The following is a 23842-nucleotide window of genomic DNA, read 5'->3' on the forward strand; positions in this document are numbered from 1 at the left end:
GTTCGCATCGCCGCTAGTACAGCTTTTAAATTGAAGATGCGTTCATAACGGCACAAATCCTATCCATGTTGAATTCACCTATTCGTAACAACCATCATCATCTTCGTAATGAACGTTGAGGATTTGTGCCGTTATGAACGCATCTTCAATTTAAAAACTGTACTACCGGCGGAGCGAACGTCTGTTTATTCTATGTGCTGCGTATTTTGGATTGTTTTACTCTTATATTCATGTTGAATTCACCTATTCGTAACAACCATCATCATCCTCGTAATGAAGGTTGAGGATTTGTGCTGTTATGAACGCATCGTTTTAAGGGTGGTCGAGTCATCATAGACATGTCATTTTCTGCTAAACAGCTTCGACAAAGTGTATTGCACAAGTGTGTCTTTTTTATCAGTTGTTTGTAGATGAAATAAACGCATACATCGCGAGAAACTGGAAGGGTCTCTGCGAGGTGCTTGAAAAAATTTGGATGTACCGTTACTTAGATGTTGAAGAAATCTTATAGTTGTATTAAAGGTCGAATAAGTGTCGGTACTCAGATAATCTATAATATAAATCTCACCTGTCTGTTTATATGTATGTATGTATGTATGTCTGCCTAAAACTTTCGACAGAAGGACGGATTTTCACGAGATTGGTATCGTGTTGAAGATCGACCCTTCGGACGACAAATATTGAAGAATAGGCTAAAAACGTCAATCACTTCGCCCTCAACTAGGGACATTTCTACAAGGAGTGGTCACTTTTCTCGCCGATATTTTCGTAAGTTATTCCCTCTTTCCGATAGACTAGCCTTAATTTAGACATATGCCACTTCCGGTTTGGCGATGGGCGCAGCAGCAAAGACGTCACGCTTTTATTTCACATTCTTTTCCTCCTTCGCGATACGGGTTCGAGCCAGCCTGCCTACTACCACTTTTCTTTTCTTTTTTTTTTTGCTCAACACACATGCTCTGGTATGCTTATCACGACTGCGATATCATTGTTTACATGAGATTCGGATAAACAGAAAGAGCATGTAGACTGATGATATTCGAAGCAAAAACTTTGATTAGTGATAGATTTGTTAGAAAGTTTGTATGTACTGATTATACTGATCTAGTAACACACTTTCCAATGGATATGGAATCAGTCATGGACATCTTCACAAGTTCGTGTATCTGCTTTAGACTGACCATTAACATTTAATAAATTAAAGTCATGTATACACCCACTCCTGGTGATATGAATGTAAAATCTGATTCATTTGTCTTAGAGAAAAGCCTAACATTCACCAAAGATTTTACTACATTGAAAACACTTTATTAGAGTATGGAACTTTTGATGTAGATATCAGAAAGAGAATCAGCAAAGTGTCAGAAGCCTTTGGCCGGTTTGCAAATAGAGTTTGTTTTCATTGTAATATTACTTTCGCAATTAGCATGTCAGTGTATCGAAGAGGTATGTTTTGTTATCCTTACTCTGTGCCTCTAAAACGTGGCGTTATTACCAATCACACGTGAAACAAATCAAACAGTTTCATCAGCACTATCTCAAACCCATCTATTGTCTGAACATTATTCCTGACACAAGGGTATTATATAAATTCAAAATCACCGGTACTTCTACATTTGTGACCAGGAATCAGATCTATTAAGATGGTCAACTTTTTCCGGGTAAAAGGTTCCAAGGACAAGACTAAAAAGAAGTTCGAGATACTGTCAAAGAGAGTTTGTCATCCTTTGCTATTTCAGCAAAGAATTGGAACCTTTAGAATCTGGTCCTGAAGAGTGGAGTGCACAAATTTGAAAGGGAGTTGAATGTTTTAAAGAAGACAGGGCTGACCGTGCAAAACTAAAGAGAATATGCAAGACCATTGTAAACTTACTAACATATTGTGAAGATATGTGAACATGTTATCTGTGTGAGAAAACTCCGTTATCAAAATCTCATAGAAGCCTTTATCTACAGCCGTTTACTTTTTGAGCGGCACAGAATCACAGATTATATGCTCTCGAGGCTAAAAAGTGTACCGATAAGATGGCGACCTTAAATGATGGTGCACAACGATTCAATATCAATAGTATACGAACATCAAAAAACAATAGCCAGGAAGAAAACACCAGTCACCCAGATGGCCAAGCATTTTGGTCAGGGCTGTCTTACAGATGAGGATGAAACACCAAACAAGCCTGCCACAGAAATACCAAGACAGAGCCATTAAAAATATACTGAGACCTTCTAAATGATGAACCGCGAAGAGTGGGACCAACATCAGCGGGAAACTCTCACATGAATACATAGGAGGTTCCTTGAACTGGCTCAAGAGGGGAGCCCTCCACTACGATCAGCAAAATGGTATAAAGGCTACTCAAGATCATCGATTGATGATCGATACATTGGAGAAGATGGACGGTCGCAGTAATAACAACAAATGCAGGTTCTATCACACAGAATTGAAAAGTGTGAGTCATCTGATATCAAGTTGCAAGGTTATTCTGGGGGACGGCTACTACACAGCGAGACATAATGGAGTATATAAGTACCTCGACTGGACCATCCGTAAAAGATTTAACATCTAGTAATCCAGCAAGTCCTGGAAACATAAATGTGAAAGAGCAGTTGGAAATTACTTATATACCATATATTACGACCATGTAATCCCTACAGCAATATACCTTGTAGATGCTGCTGTCAAACCTGACATAATTATATGGAATAAGTCATAGAGAGTAGCAACCTTGGTTGAAGTGAATGTCCCTAATGATGGACGGCTGAACAGATCTGAAAGGGAGAAACAGGCCTAACATAAAAGTCTCATGTACGCTATGAACAGAAACTGAAATTTTGGGCAGATATCAATCATACCAGTTATTTTAGGTGCCGCAGGGCTTATTCATATTCCCGGTGAACCAAGGGCAAAAGAGATCCAGACAATTGCACTTAAGGGAACAGCGAGAATACTAAGAAGAACTCGTGGTTTGTTTCCAAAGAAAGCAAGAGGAATGGTGGCATCTTGTTTGACTGCCCCATACCCAGAATTACAATCTTCAAAGAAAGAAAATGAAAATAAAATGCAAGTTTAGTGCTTTCTGTCTTGACTCAGATTAAAAAGAGAGATATTACTTTCGATTCTGCACGAGAATATGTAATTCGCTTGCGGTACTGAAAGGACTATATGCAGGCCTAAGAATGGTCATTGAATGAAGAAGTGTCACTCGTCTGAAAAGGCATTGCAGTCATCATAAAAGATTAATATCTGATGGGCTCCTAAAATCCAAAACTCAAAACGGTACATATCATGAAACAAGAGGCCAGCAAAATAATCTACATCACGAAACTGGCTAAATATTCAAGGAAAACTATCTTTTAAAAAAATGAGTGACCTAAGCAATGATAACACAAAAGTGGGGATTGTGAACCACATGACATTCAGCTGTAAAATTCTGCTTGAGGATGGTTACTATACAATACGACACATGGGACTGTATAAATGTCTCCACTTAATGATCTGTAAAATGTTTAATATCGAATGCAGCATCAAGTCCTTGAAACACATAGTATATTGAACAGTTGAAAATAAGCCATATACCATCCACTATGGCTTTTCGTTGGGCTACCTATTTAGAAAACAAACTATACAATCTGACTTAGTGATCTGGGGCAAGAAGGAAAAAGATGAAACCTTAGAAGTTAATGTACCCACTGATGATGGGTTAAACAGACATGAAAGGGAAAACATAATTAAAATACCAATGGCTTATGTACGACATGAAAAGAAATTCGAATCATAGAATGATCTCCATCAGTCTAGTAATTTTAGAACAAACTGGACTCAGGAATATGTATTCCAAAATCATTTTGACAAATATACCCGCTGAACCAAGTACAAGAGAGGTTGAAACAATTGCAAGTAAATTTACGGTTATACTCTTTCAAATATCTCTCGGTAGGAATGGAGGAGGTAGCCGGTACGATTCCCCACCTCCAGCTTAAACAAAATTAAAAGAAACGTATATATATATATATATATATATATATATATATATATATATATATGTGTGTGTGTGTGTGTGTGTGTGTGTGTGTGTGTGTGTGTGTGTGTGTGGCCAAGGACAATAAATTTTCCAGAATTCTTCGTAGAAAAAGTTTTGCACCATCTTCATATCCTTCTACGGATATAAACATCTAGATATAATAATTAATAATCAATTGGAGATTACAAGAAACCTTGAAATGCAGAGAATATTTTTTTAAGTTCTAGTTATATTAATATGTATTATAGTAATTGTAAATCTAAAATATTTGAATTATAACATGTTTAGTCGTACCCATCATATGCATATTCTCACTTTCTCTTTCTGTCTGTCTGTCTGTCTGTCTGTCTCTGTCTCTCTCTTTGTCTCTCTCTGTCTCTGTCTGTCTGTATGTCTGTCTCTCTCTCTCTCGCACACACACACACACATTCGTACACTGACTCGTCTTTGATTTGCTAATCGGCATGCCGATCAACATGCCAAGACACATTATCTCCTTCCAAAATATTAAAGTTTAATCACTTACTTATAAACATTCAGATTATTAGACGATTTTTCATTATAGCTAACGAAGCGATCTTGGTCCTTGCAAGATAGTAACACAAATACGCAGAGTGAACACCTTTGCAGATGTTTGTATTTTACAAATGTTTTAACTGTTCAATTAAATTATCATTATAGGTACATGGTTACTATGTAACTAAGGTATGTTTGCACAAGAAATATAACTATATATAAATAGTATAAAACAATATTTATATATATATATAAATAGTATAAAACAATTTTTTAACGACAAAACATTTGACACGCCTGCCTCATTAAATGTACGTTATCGGCGAAGTGATTAAAATCTGTCTTCATTAATTGATCAGATAAAAACAGCAATAAAAATGATGTCTAAATAAATGACATTACCGATTTCTTTATAGACGTTTAATCATTATTTAGTTCTGGTTGTTAATAAAGTTAAAGTTCTTCTAAATTTAACTTGTCAATATTTTTTTTTACGAATACCGATGAAGAAGCCAAAAATTTATATACTTTTCAAGATATTTCCCTTTCTGAGGAATGAGCTAGGGTCGTGCCTTTGAAATAGTAATTCAGGGGGTCTCTTTTAATACGAGGAGAGTCGCAAAATCTCGTGAAAAAAATCTGCCTCCTATAAGGACGCGTAAGTCTGAGATTTGGGTTTGTGGTCATTTCTGTATTTATTAATCGTACTATGAATATTAGATCTCTCGGGTTTGTATATATTTTTGCACTTATTTTGTCATTGTTTTGTATTCTTTATCATCCCACATGAGACGCATTACTATTTGGACGTTAAGGAATAGTATTTGGAATCGAGTCAAGCAGGGTATTGTAAAGAGTTTAAATTTTTGCATTCAATACAAGGAACACGGCGAGAATTCCACAATCTAGCAGTCAAAGGGGAGAAACATTAGAGGAGAAGGCGTCCTGTTATCCAAAGTGCTGGATCAGAAAAAAGGGATGTGTTTTGCACATTTCAAAAGTGAATATTCCAACATTTCTCGTTATATAATAAATGTGTAACTAATTACCAAGGCAAAAACCAGTCAAGCATAAGTTAGAATCAGATGTTTTGTAGTAGTGATAAAGTAATACATCTCCTGTGCCCCACACTACGAGGGATAGCAACAGGTGCTTTTTTCTCTGGAGGTCGGTACTGTTATGTCCCTTTTATTATCATGAAACCCTATTTACATATTACTCTCTGAATATATATATATATATATATATATATATATATATATATATATATATATATATATAAGAACAAGTAGTTAATAAAACATGTTAAAAACACTTTGAAAAAGAGTTAAACACATATTTAATTTAAAAAAAGAAGCAGTAAATAAGTGGATAGTCCTTAATCCGCGGAGTGTCGAAGAAATACTTTTCTTCTCATCAGAGGGTAATATTTAGCAAAATGCGGGATCGGATTTTGCTTGCAAAAGTATTTAATGAAACTACAAGTAAGTCATAGATCTTACTCGGTAACAAATAGTGAAGCAGAGGGAGTAGGATGAAGAAAAAGATGATTTCACGTGAAGGGATAGTTTGGTGAAGGGTAAAATATCCAATAACGATAAAATTCAAAAATTCAAAATCCAAAAAAGCTGGTTAAATTTCCATTTCCATCAGTAAAATCCAAGGGAATCGCGTAATTGGAAGATGTTACAAAGTAATCCAAAAGGAAGAACTCCGTGGAATAATTCACAAATGGGTACAAGGAAAAGGGAATAAGTTCAAATAATATTATCAAAAGAAAGATAAGATGTGCGTAGAAAAAAGAATTAAAACGACTGTCAGGGCTGGGCTTATTTTAGAAGAAATATATATATATATATATATATATATATATATATATATATATATACATACATACATACATACATACATATACACATATGAAGACACTTTTCTACCATCTCATCGTTGAATGAACTACATACCAGAACTGAATTCCCTTTCCTATAGAGATTTTTTTTGTTTTGTTTATTTATCTTAAGCATTACTTCACAGATATCGTCTGCCAAAACAATCCGTGGGGTATTCTTAAATTGGAGACTAAAAGACAGGGTCAAGAGAGGAATGTGTCAGACGTATTAAGAATTTAATATGTAGTATCATGGTGAACTTATCATTTAAGGGTGACACGACAAAGTCTAGTGGCCATTCATGGCTATAACTTGTTGCGCAAGTCCCTAATAAATAGTTTTACCTTACGTCATTCTCTGTAAAATTCGGGTGATTTATAAGGTAATTAAAGATATATCGCAAAATATGCGCACATATCCTTTTTTTTAGGGAGTCACGATATTAACTTATGTTTATTCTTAACGATTTGTAACATAAACAACTGGATACCCCATCAGTTATAACATGATTTCGACTCGTGTGTAAGCCATTGGGATAACTATTGTTTACGAGCACATGTTGTACTTAACGTTAAAATTCCGTTGAAAGGTAAACTCATCACGAAGTTCAAGATTTAATCATCAGTGGGTGGGGGAAACACTAATATACAATTGCGAATTATTACGGGTGACGGAACAAGAGCATGCCACCTGGATTAATTAAAGGATCACGTTCGAAATTCCATGCAGAATAAATTCATAATAATTCTTTTTGTATGAGAAACAATCAAGACAAAAGTTACGATGACGCGTATGTGTAGAAAAAAATGCTTTCAAATGCACTTTCAAGGTAAAGTGCTTCCGGACTGGCCCGGCTATGGTTTGGCGGAATCGACTCCAAGTCCCAACGGCGTAGATTCCAGTAACAGGATGATTACTGCAACTTGGCCACAGAATGCAGTCGGTTAAATCTCGGTTGAAATGTGTAAACTTTGCCTTTACAATTTAGTATTCATACGATAATCACGAGAACTGTAAAAAGAATTTTAAAGATAATTTTGACTAATTAGCAATCATTTATATGCTTGTAAATTGCGTTGGAACCAATTATATTGATGAGCACATTTCGTGAAGAGCGAACTAAAAAAGGCCTTTGCTAAGATTTAATCGAATTCTAAATAGTCAGGATTTTACGCTGAAAGGAAGCTTCGCGAAAGTTTTGTTTAAAGATGGAGTACGGAGTTAGTGACACAGATTGAACGTATAACAAAAAAGGTAAAAGTTTAATTTCTCAACTCGTATTACACGACTACAACTGCGCTAAACCATTTTTTATTCGAAAATAATTAGTTCTGACATTTAAAAGAGTTGTAAAGTTTTATTTTGTTTAAAAAATTTTTGGCGTTTTAATGTTGTTATTTAATTTAATTGGTCTCTCTCGCGGACACATTTCAAGAAAACATGTCGTTTTCAACGGTTAAACCTTTAATATGAAATGCTAAGTATCGAAATACACACACACATGAGTTACATTCTGGTATCGTTTGGTTATGGGTACAGAGCAGGGATATATGAAACACAAACACACACATATATATATATATATATATATATATAGGGGTATATGAAACACAAACACACACATATATATATATATATATATATATATATATATATATATATATATATATATATTATAATAAATTTCACAGCCAACCAAGTCGCAGCCATAATAGCCATGACAGTCAACGAACCAAAAGTCCAGGACTCGAGTTTCGCCCTCATTTAACTCATCAGTTAGACACATCCGCACTCAGGATTCGAAACCCGAGCCTTTATTTATATATATATATAAAATATATTTGTAGTCATCGACATACAGTCCTGTTTCGTTGTATCACAACTCATCAGTGCCGCTAGACTAGCATCTCTCCCAAGCCAAGGATTGAACCTAGGACCGTCGTGTTGACAGTCAGCGGTTCTTCCACTCGACCATGAAATTGACGCCCGTAAATGACTCGTCGGAATGTCTATTAAAATAGACACCCGCCACTACCTTTATAGTGCTCAAATATATATTATAAGTTTGCGGTGTTCAAAAGTTTGAACTAATGAAGACAACGAGGTTGTTAAATAGTGCTCAATAAAAAGAGACTAATATTTTTTTATTATTTGGGGTAAACAGTTACATATGGTCGCTACAAATAGCTATCTGTTTCAGTCAAAGACACTTCATCAGGCGACCTGGAACCTCTCGACGCCAAAAAGAAAAAGAAAAAATGGGATAGATTATAGAGAAATTAAAAAAGAAAAACTGAGCTCTTCAAAACAAGTATAAAAATTTCATATGGAGTTTATAAAAAATCGCGAGCTCTCTAAAAAAGAGAGAGAGAGAGAGAAAAAAAAAGGGGGAAAGATCGCATTAGGGCCTATTGGAACATTATACAAAACTTTTCGCAACAGAATGTAAATTTGAAATAAAAATAAAAATGGGTCATTATTTTATTGGGGATGTGAGTTGCACAAGAGAGTGGTGTGTGTGGGAGGCGGGTTCTACTTATATTGAACGTGTCACTGAAAGAAAAGGACTTTGCACGGGTGTGATTTTACTAGGAGAGTTACGTGTCGTTATGCATTAAGTTAGGGGTGGGGGATTGACTAATGCAGACATATTCATGCTTGGGCATATATCTGTATACATACATACGTACCAAATATACAAATACATACATACATGTGCGAAAGCGACACAGACATACACAAGTAAATATATACATAAAAGAACATACGCACACGCGAGAATACAACTAAATGTATAGATACATAGATAATCACAGGTATACAATATACAAATACGTACAAATATACAGACATACACTAACGTATAAAAATACACACACATATATCCATATACTTATATATATATATATATATATATATATATATATATATATATATATATATATATATATATACTAGCAATCGAAGCCCAGCGTTGCCCAGGTGTTTTGAGGTGTATGCTGAGAAAAAAAAACGGTCAATTTTTTAAACTTTGACCCCTATTATAACCTCTTAACATTTATTGTTTAGGGATCATGTAGTGTTAATAAGTTAGATCCATGTCCAAGGAATCTATATCTAAAATATCACGTGTTTAGACCCAAAATTGTAGGAGGAGTTTCGTAGAGTTCTCAAAGGTCAAATCGTTGAATATTGACCACTTAATCGACAAATTTCTGTCGAAAACCTATCAAATCGATTTTCCCAAATCTCAGTACCCTGTATATCAAATTTCGAATCTGTAGGCTTAAAATTGACAGAGTTTTAGCGTAGGGAAATGCACACAGACGCACAGACACACACAGACACTATCACTTATATATATATATATATATATATATATAAACATAAACATCATATATATAAGGATAATAGTACGCCATATATATAACAAAAGACCATTATTTACTGAAGTGAAAGGAAAACCCGGGGGAACTTTACCCAAAAATAAATCTATATTTTTTTGTGTATATTGATAGTCTTATCAACACCCCTTTTTTCTATTTATTTAAAAAGAAAATACAACTTTGTTATTTATGAGTCGTGGAATTGCATTTATCTACAAAAGATCTAGCTAATGTGCATATTTTTTATCGTTTTTAATTAATTCCCTATTAGTTTTTTTTTCGGTTCCCTTATACGTTGATTATCTTTATTTAACTATTACGTGTAATTATATTCATACAGATATTCTATATGATTTATATTTGCGTAATATTTGCGTAGAAATGAAGAAAATCAAATTTACTGTGTGTTTATCGTGTTGCAATAACAACGTGACGTAGCCAAGGACGGTAGTGTACGCGAGTGTGTGTGCGTGTGTGCGCGTGTGTGCGCGTGTGTGCGCGTGTGCTGGGAATGGATGACAACGTTTTTTTTTCGGGCTGTGTTTATATTATGCATATTGTTTCGTATCTTATCAACTTTTTCGAATCTATGTGTACAGTAATACAAACCCGTTTTTTGAGCTGAATAAATATGTTACATTGAATAAAAACACGAAAAATATATCTAGTTTGGTAGAAAAGTAACTTATCTTGCCTTTGATAACATTTATTTGTTATATATTTGTTTTTTGACAAATTTTCGAATCTATGTGCACAGTAATACAAACCCGAAATGAAAAGACCACGAGTGAACGCGCGTTTTTTTTAGTTTAGTTTCATATATATATATATATATATATATATATATATATATATATATATATATATATATATATATATATATATATATATATAAAATAAGTATTTTTAAATTTTATCTTTCTAGCTTTAAAAAAAAGTTTTAAACTTTTATCCGCCGGCATAATTTATTTTTAAATATTGAAAAATTTCAGGAAAATTAATTTTTTTCTAGATTTTCAAAAGATTGTTTTCGTGTTGTGTGTACGTGTGTGCACCAGAATGGCGGACACGATGTCGGAGGTTGGAATGTTAGATTGTGTAAGTTTCGTATTTTTTTAATTTGTAAATAACAAGTTATGAAAAAATAAAACCCTTCCAAGATGGACAATAAATAAAGCCATAATATTGTATGGTAAAGGTAAGAGCGTAGGAACCATAATTTTTTAGGAGATGTGATTATTGGATTAACCAATCAGAAATCGTCTGTGGCACACACATCTCTTTTTTATAGATATATAGATATATACATACACATATATATAGACATATACAAATACAGATATAGATACACAAACACAGGCACACACACACACACATATATATATATATATACATATATACACATATGCACATACATATATATATAAGCACCCACACACATATAAAAACATATATATATATTAACATCTACATATATACGTATGTACACAATGAATATACACAGACGTGCGTCTAGCGAAATAAACCTACGTACAAAGATACTGTTATACAGACATAAGTATATATTTAATTAAATAGTACCAGGATATTAAAAATTAAAATGGATTATATTTAAGATAAAATTTTCGATTAAAAACTTTTATGGAATTATTAAGAAATTATTAAGAAAATTAAATATAAATATGAAAATATATGCATATTGTTAATAATAAGCTGTCATTAGTATCATCATTATAATGAGTTATAAAAGGTGTTAAATTACACCATATTATTATGTGTTATGCAAAGTATTCATTTTACTAGTTATTAATTAAAGTTTATAACATTTGTTTTATTTATATACTAGCGGGGGTACCCGGCGTTGCCCGAGTGTTTGTTTCCGGGACGGGGGGGGAGTTTTAAAAAATGTTATGGTAGGTAAGTAGGAAGGATCAAACCCGGAGTCATGAGTAAAAGTAGGAAAATAAAGTGTGAAAAAAAACAAAAAAAAAACATCTGCAACGTTAACAGTTCGGCCACCAAGAAAAGTCCATTCCAGTTGTTTAGGAAAAAAAACGACTACGGTAGGTCGGCGCGAACGTGAAAAGATAATGTGAATTGTCCAGCACGCTAACCACTTCGCCACAGAGCACTGCAGCTTAGTTTAGTGATTTTAAATAACTTCACATGAAAGAACTACGAAGCCAAACCGGTGTTCTCTTCTCAACTGTTCCTTGTGAACGATCCCCAAACGGTGTTAAGTGGTGGCAGGAGGAGGAGGAATTTTTAGAGAGAAAATATTTTACCACTTCCATTGATCTTAACCGATTTTGGCTGTGACTTCTCAGCAGAAAAAGTATAGAAATCTAAGATTATCGAGGAATTTGAGAAATAATAAGCCTATAACACACCTCATATATTGTTCTGCCGTTTGTGCATATTATATTTGCATGAAATATCTTGATTTTGAATCCTATTAATGTCAAAATCATACGGGAAAAAATGAGTTCATTTTATTTATTTATATATATATATATATATAAAGATAGATAGAAGATATATATATATACATATACATACACATATATATATATATATATATATATATATATACATATATTGTATGAGTAGATTAGAGTTAGGTTGTACATGTGCTAGACCTTGGAATTGGAAATGCTATTAGAATACTAAGTATATTCCATGGTCTAAAACTTACAATTCTGATAAGATCTCCAATTCCATGGTTTAAAACATGTACCATATTACTCCAATCTACTCATACAAAAAGAAATAAATAAATATAAATAAAAATAATAAAAAATTAAAAATCAAAGAAATAAAATAAAATAAAAATAATAATAAAATAAAATAAAATAAAATAAATATTATAGACTTTAATTAATAACTAGTAAAATGAATACTTTACATAACACATAATAATATGGTGGAATTTAACATATTTTATAACTCATTATAATGATGATACTAATAACTGCTCATTATTCTTAATATGCATATATTTTCACAATATATATATGTGTGTGTGTGTTTATATATATATGTGTGTGGCTGTGTGTGTTTTTGTATCTATATCTGTATTTGTATATATCTTTATATATGTGTATCTGTGTATATATATATGTATAAATATATGTATCTATATATATATATATATATGTATATATGTATTTGTGCGTGTATGTATGTATTTTTGTACATATTTGTATATAGTTAAACGTGATTATCTGTGTATCTATACATGTAGCCTTATTCTTACGTATGAGTATGTTCTTTTATGTATATATTTACGTGTGTATGTGTGCATCGCTGTCGCGCATGTATGTATGTATTTGTATATTTGGTTTGGATGTATATATACAGATAAATGTCTCATTCCCCCACCACCACCCACAACCTAATTTTAGTATTTTAGTATGCTTCAATTCTTGAATAACTAAATTTTACTACGTATTATTTAGATGAGGAGAAGAACCTGAGAACCGATGACGTTTCACAAATGACCATATATTTATTTAACCCCTTCTTTATTCTCTTATTATATACTCGTACATGCATGAATGTATATTCTTTTGTATGCGTCCTTTATGCCCGTACCTATTTGTATTTACATCTCTATATTTATATATCCTTCTTACTATTCGTATAGGATTTCCAATTCCATGGTCTAAAACTTACTATTCTAATAGGATTTCCAATTCCATGGTCTAACACGTCCCACCTAACTCCAACTTACTCATATAAAAAAGTATATATATCAAATAAAATAAAAATAAAATAAATATTATAATCTTTACTTAATAACTAGTAAAATGAATACTTTACATAACACAAAATAATATGGTGGAATTTAACACCTTTTATTACTCATTATAATGATGATACTAATGACAGCTTATTATTAACAATATGCATATATTTTCATATTTATATTTAATTTTCTTAATAATTTCTTTATAATTCAATAAAAGTTTTTAATCGAAAATTTTATCTTAAATATAATCCATTTTAATTTTTAATATCCTGGTACTATTTAACTAAATATATACTTATGTCTGTATAACAGTACCTCTGTACGTAGGTTTATTTCGCTAGACGCACGTCTGTGTATATTTATTGTGTACATACGTATGTATGTAGATGTTAATATAGATGTATTTGCTGATGTATATATAAGTATTTATATGTGTGTGGTTATCTATCTATCTCTCTATATATATATGTATATATATATGTGTGTGTGTGTGTGAATATATATGTTTGTGTGTGCGCGCTTGTGTTTGTGTGTATTTGTGTATGTATATCTGTAGTAGTATATGTCTATATACATATGTGTATGTGTGTATATATGTATATATATGTGCATAATATATGGATATATATGTGTTTATATTTGCATACGCGTATGTAAGTCTGTATATTTGTACGTATTTGTATATTGTATACCTATAATTATCTGAGTATCTATACATTTAGTGTATTCTCGCGTGCGTGTATGTTCTTTTATGTATATGTTTACGTGTGTATGTTTGTGTCGCTTTCCCACATGTATGTATGTATTTGTATATGTGTTACGTATATATGTATACATATATATGCCTAAGCATGAATATGTCTGCATTAGTCAATCCCCCACCCATAACTTAATGCATAACGACACGTAACTCTCGTAGTAAAATCACACCCGTGCAAAATCCTTTTCTTTAAGTGACACGTTCAATATAAGTAGAACCCTCTCACCACACACACCACTCTCTTGTACATCTCACAGCCCCAATAAAATTATGACCCATTTTAATTTTTATTTCAAATTTACATTCTGTTGTGAAAAGTTTTGAATAAAATTTCCAATAGGTCCTAATGCGATCTTTCCTCCTCTTTTCTCTCTTTTCTCTCTCTCTCTCTTTTAGAGAGCTTGCGATTTTTTCTAAATTTCATATGAACTTTTTATACTTTTTTTGAAGAGCTCCATTTTTCTTTTTTAATTTCGCTATAATCTATCCCATTTTTCATTTTTCTTTTTGGCATCGAGAGATTCCAGGTCGCCTGATGAAGTGTCTTTGACTGAAACAGATAGCTATTTGTAGCGACCATATGTAACTGTTTACCCCAAATAATAAAAAAATATATATATTACCTAAGACAATAGTGTATGTATCTACATATACGCACCCATACACACATTAATAACTAGACACACTATTAGAGAGGTTTCATACACAGTTACTTATTCATGAACCCATACAATATTTAAACCTACATATTTCCTTGATGAAAGTTAATACTTTCATCAAATCTTTACCTGTTTTCAAATGAGTCATGCTATAATACAATTATAATATTGAACACTACATTTCTAACATCTGAATTGCATCGGATTAACATCTACAGAACGACAATCATACAAGTACTAATAATATATGTATGTGTCCATGTACACCAACTATTATGCAAAAACTACTTTGTATGTGTGAGAGAATTCCTTTCTCAAAGGATCTGAAAAGATTGCGCCTATTTTTTTATAAATTTCACACAAAGATAAGTTGTATGTCCCACGGTGTTATTAAATATATTTTTTACAGAAATTTATCCAACACGTATCGACAATTTTAAAATCCTATCTTAAAAACAGATTTTCTCCCTCATAGATAAAAATATGTTTTACAGGAGAATATCTTACGATTCACCCTGTATATCAAATTTCGAGTCCGTAGACTTAAAATTGAGAGAGTTATTGTGTAGGGAAATGTACACAGACACAGACATAGACACACACAGACACACACACACACACACACACACATACAATACTTTTATAGATACATAGATTCCTATAAATGGTTCTGGACTGAATACGGATTAACAAATGTTTCACGCATCCACAGTTTTATTATCATCGATATTGGTGAAATCGTCCAATTTTCAATCAAAACGATTGGGTGCTTGCTCTAGTTGTGGACCCATTGCGGTGCTCGGGGAGGGGTTACGTGTCTCGCCGCAATGACTTAGCCCACAATACATTGTAATCTATTGTAGAGATCTTACTGTTGACTTTATAAAATTATTTTTCATATATAATGGCTTGAATTAAAGTTTAAAATGCAAAAGCTAAGTATCATGGTACAATTTTGCACTAAACAGAAGCATTCAATTCGAAGATGCCACTGTCATATCAAAGAACCCACTATTGATTTTTATGCATGGCCTTGCTGCTTGTTCGATGATAATGGCTTGTATCTAATTTTAAAATGAGAAAGTCAAATAGCATGGTTCAATTGTGCTTTAAACAGAAATATTCAATTCGAGTGCGCGCCTGTCATATCAAAGAATTTAATGTTGATTTTATATGTCGGGATATTCAGCTTGTGTTGTAATAAAACTTCCTAAAGTTACTTATTATATTAGGCTATGTAAGGTGTTAACTTTGGTCAAAATCGACTGTTCCTTCTTTCATCAGTTTATTTTCTCTACTCGATTATCGATAGTTATCGAAGACATTGTGATACAAACGCTATCTAAGAACACTGGCACGCATTTAATGTTCCTTCGTGTGAAATTTCATTAAAATCGGTCCAGCTGTTTTCGAGCCCATAGGGAAAGAACTCACACATATACAGAAAAAAATGTTTATATATAGAAGTAGAGTTAATAATATAGTAGACTCTCTTGATACAGTGGCCCTATGATACGGTTTTTTCAGGTTACGATATGGAATAGGATGTTTTTCCGACTCTGGTTACTGTATTTTCCCCGTCTTACGGTGTTATTTATAATATTATTTGATTATATACTTGTGTATCATATACTGTGTTGTATTTTGTTACTAATTTTCAATGCCGTATCACGGAGTTCTACTGTGAAGTTTACAAGAGCCAAGAAAGTCAACAAATCGGAAGTTAAAGTCTCGGATTTCGCCGTCAGTTGGGCTCATCTGAACTCGGAATTTGAGACCCGAGCCTCTTGCAGAGTAGGCTAGCACTACCAGATGAGCAAACAGGTCACACGCAGAAGAATACCTATTAACTTACACATATCAAGAAAACTGCGGCCTAGATCGCTCGTATATATAGTTAAATGAACCTATCTCATACAGAACGAGGGACTGTATGAGGTAGGTTCATTCAACTTGTTCGGTATGAGGTGGGTACATTCCACTGTCGGATCTATGCACCGGTTTTCTTGTTCTATGTAAGTTAATAGGTATTCTTAAGTGAGTCGCATGCTTACTCAGCTTGTAGACTGCTTGCCTAGCAAACAAGCGGCTAGGGTTTCAAATCCTGAGTTCGGATGTGTCTGACTGATGAGCCCAAATGATGGCAAAACTCGAGTCTTGAACTTTCGGTTTGTTTGCTTTTTTGGCTCTTGTAAGCTACAACGTTGTCTGGCTGTGAAAATTATATATATATATATATATATATATATATATATATATATATATATATATATATAGTAATAATAATAAGCAATGGTGATATTTATACCTAGAAATAACATAGGTTTAAGTCTTCCAAAATTCGTAACAGAACTGTCCGTGGCCTACTGATTAGAAAAATTAATTGTAAAAGTGATATTCTCCCAAAGGTTGAAGGTTACATTCTTAGTGTGAACGACCGAAGAATACAACTGCGAATTACTTGGGATCTCTAGCCAGTCATGATAGACGGAATGACAGCGTGCTACTCCTGTGAAGTACATAAAGGGTTCCGTTCGGAATTCAGTCCAAATTCCAACATTCGACAGAAACATTTCCGAGTTTGACGAGATACGCTTGATTAAGTTCAGAGGTTACATCGACTGAAACGTTTTTGGATTGAAGCGTTGAATGTCTACGGTTCCAGGTGAGCATTATCTGAAGATAGCGGTTTCAATCGTACCCAAAAGCTGACCAGATGAAGGCGATAATTGCTGAGGATACAGTTAAGAGACTCAGCATTCCTATCCCGTCGCGGTTAACCACCTGACGAAGGACAAAGTAAAAGTTGGCCGAAACATCGTGTAACAACAATTATAAAGATTAGGATAACAGTCCGCAAATAAGTAAAAAAATATATACAACTTTCTCATTTAAAAAAAATCCAATAAAAATAATCGATCGAAACATTGTGAAAATACCACTCAATATGAGAACTGTAGTCCGAAGAAACCAAATAAAACGAATAGCCAATCCTCATATAAAAAAATTCAGAAACGTAAAACTAAACTTTTAGCCTTTGTGCTGATTTCTACATTAAATATTAATTTCTATTCATCTTTAACTTTGCATCAAGAGATACGATAAACTTGGTTCGCTGCACCTTATCACAATAAATCTCCATACAAAATTGCAACCAGATCTGTCCATTAATTTCCGAGAAAAGGTGTAACGCACAGACACACAAACAGAAAAAAAAAACGAAGAAAAATACAATATTGATAGCATAGTAAGCATTGAAAAATAAACCGAATACTTTTTCTTCGTATAGTTTTGTTATAATCATTTCTCTATAATGCACCTCGCATTAGTCGGGGGTCATTGCTTCTTTTCATGTACCCGTCCGCTAAGTCTGTTTTGGTATAATCGTACCCTATCTCGTCATACGTCAGCGCACGTGGCTAGCACGGGATAGGAATATCAAGTCGCCTCAATTGCGATGATTATCGATTCTTGGTTGAGCAGTGTTCATACTACGGCGTGGAGAACTGGACTGCGAATAATTCCTGTAGTCGCTGCAGTAGTAAAAAGGAGGAGTCGCTAGCTAATGTTGATTGAAACAGGTGATATATTTAGTGTAGTTCCTATGTGGCTACAGTTTGTTTGTTTAATAGTGATGGTTACTCAATAGTATTTTTGACTATTCAGAATTAGTTACTTTCTCCTGAACAGATACAAAAAAAAAAGAATGAATTGCAATAACCTCATGTTTTATATTGACAACAGTGTTATAGCTGATTTCCATGACTTGTCTCCGATGTTTACATGAAGGACACATTGTCCTTGTTATTAATTAACATTTTATTTTACATAGTTTTACATTTAGATGAAACGTGTTTTCGCAAGATAGAATGTTGGTCGCTTTATTTTGTCTTTATTTCGTAACATAAACCCAATACAAATGGGATTATATTCATTACTCTACCTAATACTGATAACCGAATTATATATTCGATTCAACTATATATACGAGCGAATACGAATTACACTTACAATTCAAGTTATAACATTAAACAATTAGTTCCGACCAAAGAAATTCGACGTTACCCGACGAAATAAAAACAATTAAGATTTTAAATTTTTAAACTATGTGTATTACAACATATTTCTCTCTCCCTCGCTGTCTTTCCAGACTCATCTTCGGTCTCACACAATCAGCGTCTCTTTTTTTTTCTCTGTCACTTGTAATTGTGTTTAGGGTCCTACCATGAAGTTATTTTCAGCATATATAAAATTGTTTTTACTTTCCGATGGTGTACGAAATAAATGCCGGATCTGTCTAGCAGATATCACACGAACTATCAAATTTATTATTTTTCAATAGTATGTTAGTATCTCTGATAAAGTTATATGTCCCAAACCTCCATTTGTCATTTATCACATGGAAATATTAACTATTAGTTGATGAGCTTTACAACAAACAACTAAAATAAAATGTTGAATTTAAAAACACAGTAATGTTCATAACATGGTTGTTATTTATTGTATATATATATATACATACATACATACATATATATATATATATATATATATATATATATATATATATATATATATATATATATAGTGTGAGACCGAAGATGAGTCTGGAATAAGGGAGAGAGAAATTTGTTGTAATATATATAGTTTTAAAATTTAAAATCTTAATTGTTTTTATTTCGCCGGGTAACGTCGAATTTCTTTGGTCGGAACAAATCGTTGAATGTTATAACTTGAATTGTAAGTGTAATTCGTATTCGCTCGTATATATAGTTGAATCGACTATATAATTCGGTTATCGGTATTAAATAGAGTAATGAATATAATCCTATTTGTATTGGGAGTATGTTACAAAATAAAGACAAAATAAAACGACCAACATTCTTTCTTGCGAAAACACGTTTATATATATATATATATATATATATATATATATATATATATATATATATATATATATATATATATACATACATATATATATACACACACACATATATATATATATATATATATATATATATATATCAGTAAGCTATATAATTAGATCTGGCGGTATCTGATGGGGCAATCTGCCATATATTGCATACACTATCGAAAAAGTACACACACATACATATGTGATGTGTGTGTATTCTCACACACAACACACGCATATGTGTGTTACTGATCAATATATATATATATGTATATATATATATATATATATATAGAGAGAGAGAGAGAGAGAGAGAGAGAGAAAGACAGACAGACAGATAGACACAGGGAGATTTATATTTTAAAATAGTCTTTTGCGTATGCATAATTTGTATAAGTATTTATATGACTAGTGCGCAATGCTACGTTAAAACTTAACAATAGTACACAATCTTCTGATAGCGCCGGCAGCTACTCAACATTCATCGTTTAATAATCTCCCAAGATCTGAGGTGGAGCTGCACTCTTTCCTGCCTTCACAGTGCTCAAAACTGGCTTTAAAAAATCGAGCATGTTATGACCTTATCGCTTTTTTAAACCTCAAAACTGCAAAAGAGATGTTGAAAATCTAGCTCTGCTCAATCGTTGTTCTTATAAGAAGTGTTCGACTGACTTTCAATCTATGTATGTGCAAAATATTCACCACCCAAACTCGTCTATATACAGTTGCTGACAACTCTCTGAATAATAATAATAATAATAATAATAATAATAATAATAATAATAATAATAATAATAATAAACACAGTACCGTGAAAAAAGTGTATTTCCTAGAACTGCACACCCGTTCAACTTTATACTACTGGAATGCTTTCCAGTTGACTGTGACATGATCGTTATCAAGTCCAATATAAAGAAATTCTTGCTGTACCACCCTCTTAAATAATTAAATTCTTCCCAATTCTTACGACTACTAATCATTACGCTATTATTTCACCAACTACCTTACACTTATCTACGAGTGACCTTCACGCGATGATGGGTGTAAAAAATACGTAGGAAATCATCTCTTGTTCCGTAAGTACTTTAATCTAATGATTCCCGTCAGAAATGAAATACAGACGTTTATATGTAGCTGTTCGCCATAAGTATACTTCATACTCTTACTCTCTCTCTCCCTCTCTCTCTCCCCCCCTCTCTCTCTCTCTCTCTCTCTAAGAATAACAATATAGCTACATTTAAAGATCTAAATATGTATTTTTCACGCAAAACAGCTCCTCCTGTACGCTAAAATTACGGTATCTTTTTTACAGATCGGTTTCATTATGCAAAAACAAACGATTATTATTATGTCAATACCCGCTCTTTTCGTGCATATACGCGTCATAACATGCATTGAGATTTCAAACAAAAAAAGGATTGGTATACACAAAGAGTAAAATGTAATTGAAAGGCATTTTACTAAAACAACACACACACACACACACACACATATATATATATATATATATATATATATATATATATATATAGAGAGAGAGAGAGAGAGAGAGAGAGAAAGTGTGGTTCACTTAAAAGTAGTCGAGACAAATGTAGTAGAGAGGAGTAACATTCTTTTATTGTTTAAATTACCCGTAGTATTATAAAATATGCTGGAAGTGCTCCCCGTGTGCATCTATGAGCACGTTTCTCAACGTTTGCAGATACTTCCTGCAGATCGTCTCTGGTAATTCTCTTGATAGCGTTGGTAATGTTCCCCATTACTTGGTCTAGATTGTGAGAATTATTTTCATATATTTTTGTTTTAAAGTCCTCTAATGATAAAAATCACATGCTGACAAGTCCGGAGAATGTGGTGGCCATAACCTTTTGCTTATTGTTGTCTCTTCCGTAAACATGTCAGAAACTCGTGTCATTGATCTGCGAGACGCGTGGCATGTAGCGCCATCTTATTGGAAAAAGAATTGCATTTTGTCTTGTGGTGTCAGTTGGTCGGTAAGAAAAAGATTATAGAGATAAAGCTACTTTTAAGTGAGCATACCTATACATATATGTGTGTGCGCGTGCGGGTGTGTGTGTGTGCGTGCGGGTGTGCGTGTGAGTGTGTGTGTGTGTGTGTATGTGTGAAGTTAGTATACTTGGGCATCATTTTCTCCTTTATGCACGTTTCATTTAAGAGCAGAGAAAACTCCTGTTTTTTTCTCTTAAAATCTTTTTTCTTTCTTTTGGCGGACTACATTCCGAACATTTCATTCAAATGTAAAAAGAAAGTTTCCGTATTCGCGAACGTTTTCGACTATCATTAGTCGTCCTCAGGCTAGTAATAAAGAATAATATAAAATAAAATAAATGAAATAATAAGTTGAATGGAAAGAGAATAAAAATCACTTACAATAATTTAAGCGTACCATCTATTTCGTATTGAGTCGGGTTAATGGTTGTGTTTTTATACGGATTAACAAAGCTTCAATAATCGGGAGGCGTACATCACAGTGTGGGACAGCTATAATGGCCATGTTTTTTTATTAGTATGTCTCTAAATTTAGTTTTGGGGATTTCATGGTCTGTGAGGTACGGATAAATTGATCTATTTGGGGAAGATATGTGACCTGTTAATCGACGACAGATGCTTGTTCGAGTCATGCCAATGTACGTGTCATTTTTGGTGACATATTCTCCTATGATGCATTTAACGATGTACACATCATTTCTAGTTTTGAGTATACTGTCGTCGGATCTAGGGTTATGGCTGATTAATAATTGGTTTGTTTTGTGATAAACAATAAATCTTATTATAGAGTTTTTACCCCTTGTTTAAATATGTTTGTGTGCGATTTTTTTCGTCTATTTTATAATTCGCATGCATCTGGTTACAATAAAATATCATATATTCTTGGCCTTCGGGACAAGATCAAAGTGTAATATCTGTTCTTCAGATGCTGCACTTCTATTTCTTGTTCTCTTTTGGTGGAGGAGAAATCCTTCACGACTGAGACAATTTTTATTTTTGTACCTTTTCTCCACGTTAAAAAACGACCCTGGTGTCTAACTCTGTCCCGTGGGGAGGCATAGTAAATAGGTACAATAAAATATGTTAATGTTATTATTATTAGTAGTAGTAGTAGTAGTAGTATTAGTAGTAGTAGTGCTTTATTAATGGCGGCTAAAGTTTGTTGAATGTACTGGTCAACAATGTAATTTGGGAAGTTGTTATTAATGAAGATTTGTTTATGTTAAAAGTGCCTTATAAAATATTTCATTAGTGAAAGAACAGTGTTTAGCTGGGTAGATGAGATTTTTCACTACTGCCATTTTATATCTATCGGGGCATTCGCTTTTATAATTGAGGAGACATGATTCTTTACTGTTTTTTTTTGTATGGGTAGGTAATAAACTGATAGGCGTCAACCTAAATTTCTACATAGAGATAGGGAATAATATTATTTATATTTATTTCATGTGTGAAATTTAGTACGGATTTATTTTTAAGTGCGGCTTTAATTTCTTTATATATCGTCTAAGTTTTTCGTTAATAGAAATATATCGTAAACGTACCTGACGTAGATGGACGGTTTTGGTATGATATTAAAAACATTGGTTTCTAGGTTGCTCATATAAAATTTGGAAAACAACGGGCCGAGAGCAGAGCGCAGTGAAACGTCGTAAACCTGAGTATATACAGTGTCATTGGGGCCATAGAAAATAACCTCAGTGGTACAGAAAATTAATAGTTTTCTTAGTGTGTTAGGGTTGATTTTAAGTTCAACGAATAATCGGAAACTAAAACAGAAAAACATAAATTGTAAGAAACAAACAAGAGGTTCCTCTGCTCTTCAATGAACCGTGCGTATATATGTGGCACTATTTCTTTGTGCCACTGTTTCTAACACACTCTGCAGCATGGACCAGTAGTAATTTGGCCACGAGCGTAGAGATACAAAG

This window comes from Euprymna scolopes, chromosome 5 (genome assembly GCF_053919585.1).
Source record: "Euprymna scolopes isolate OS-2025 chromosome 5, ASM5391958v1, whole genome shotgun sequence".
Lineage (NCBI taxonomy): Eukaryota > Metazoa > Mollusca > Cephalopoda > Sepiida > Sepiolidae > Euprymna > Euprymna scolopes.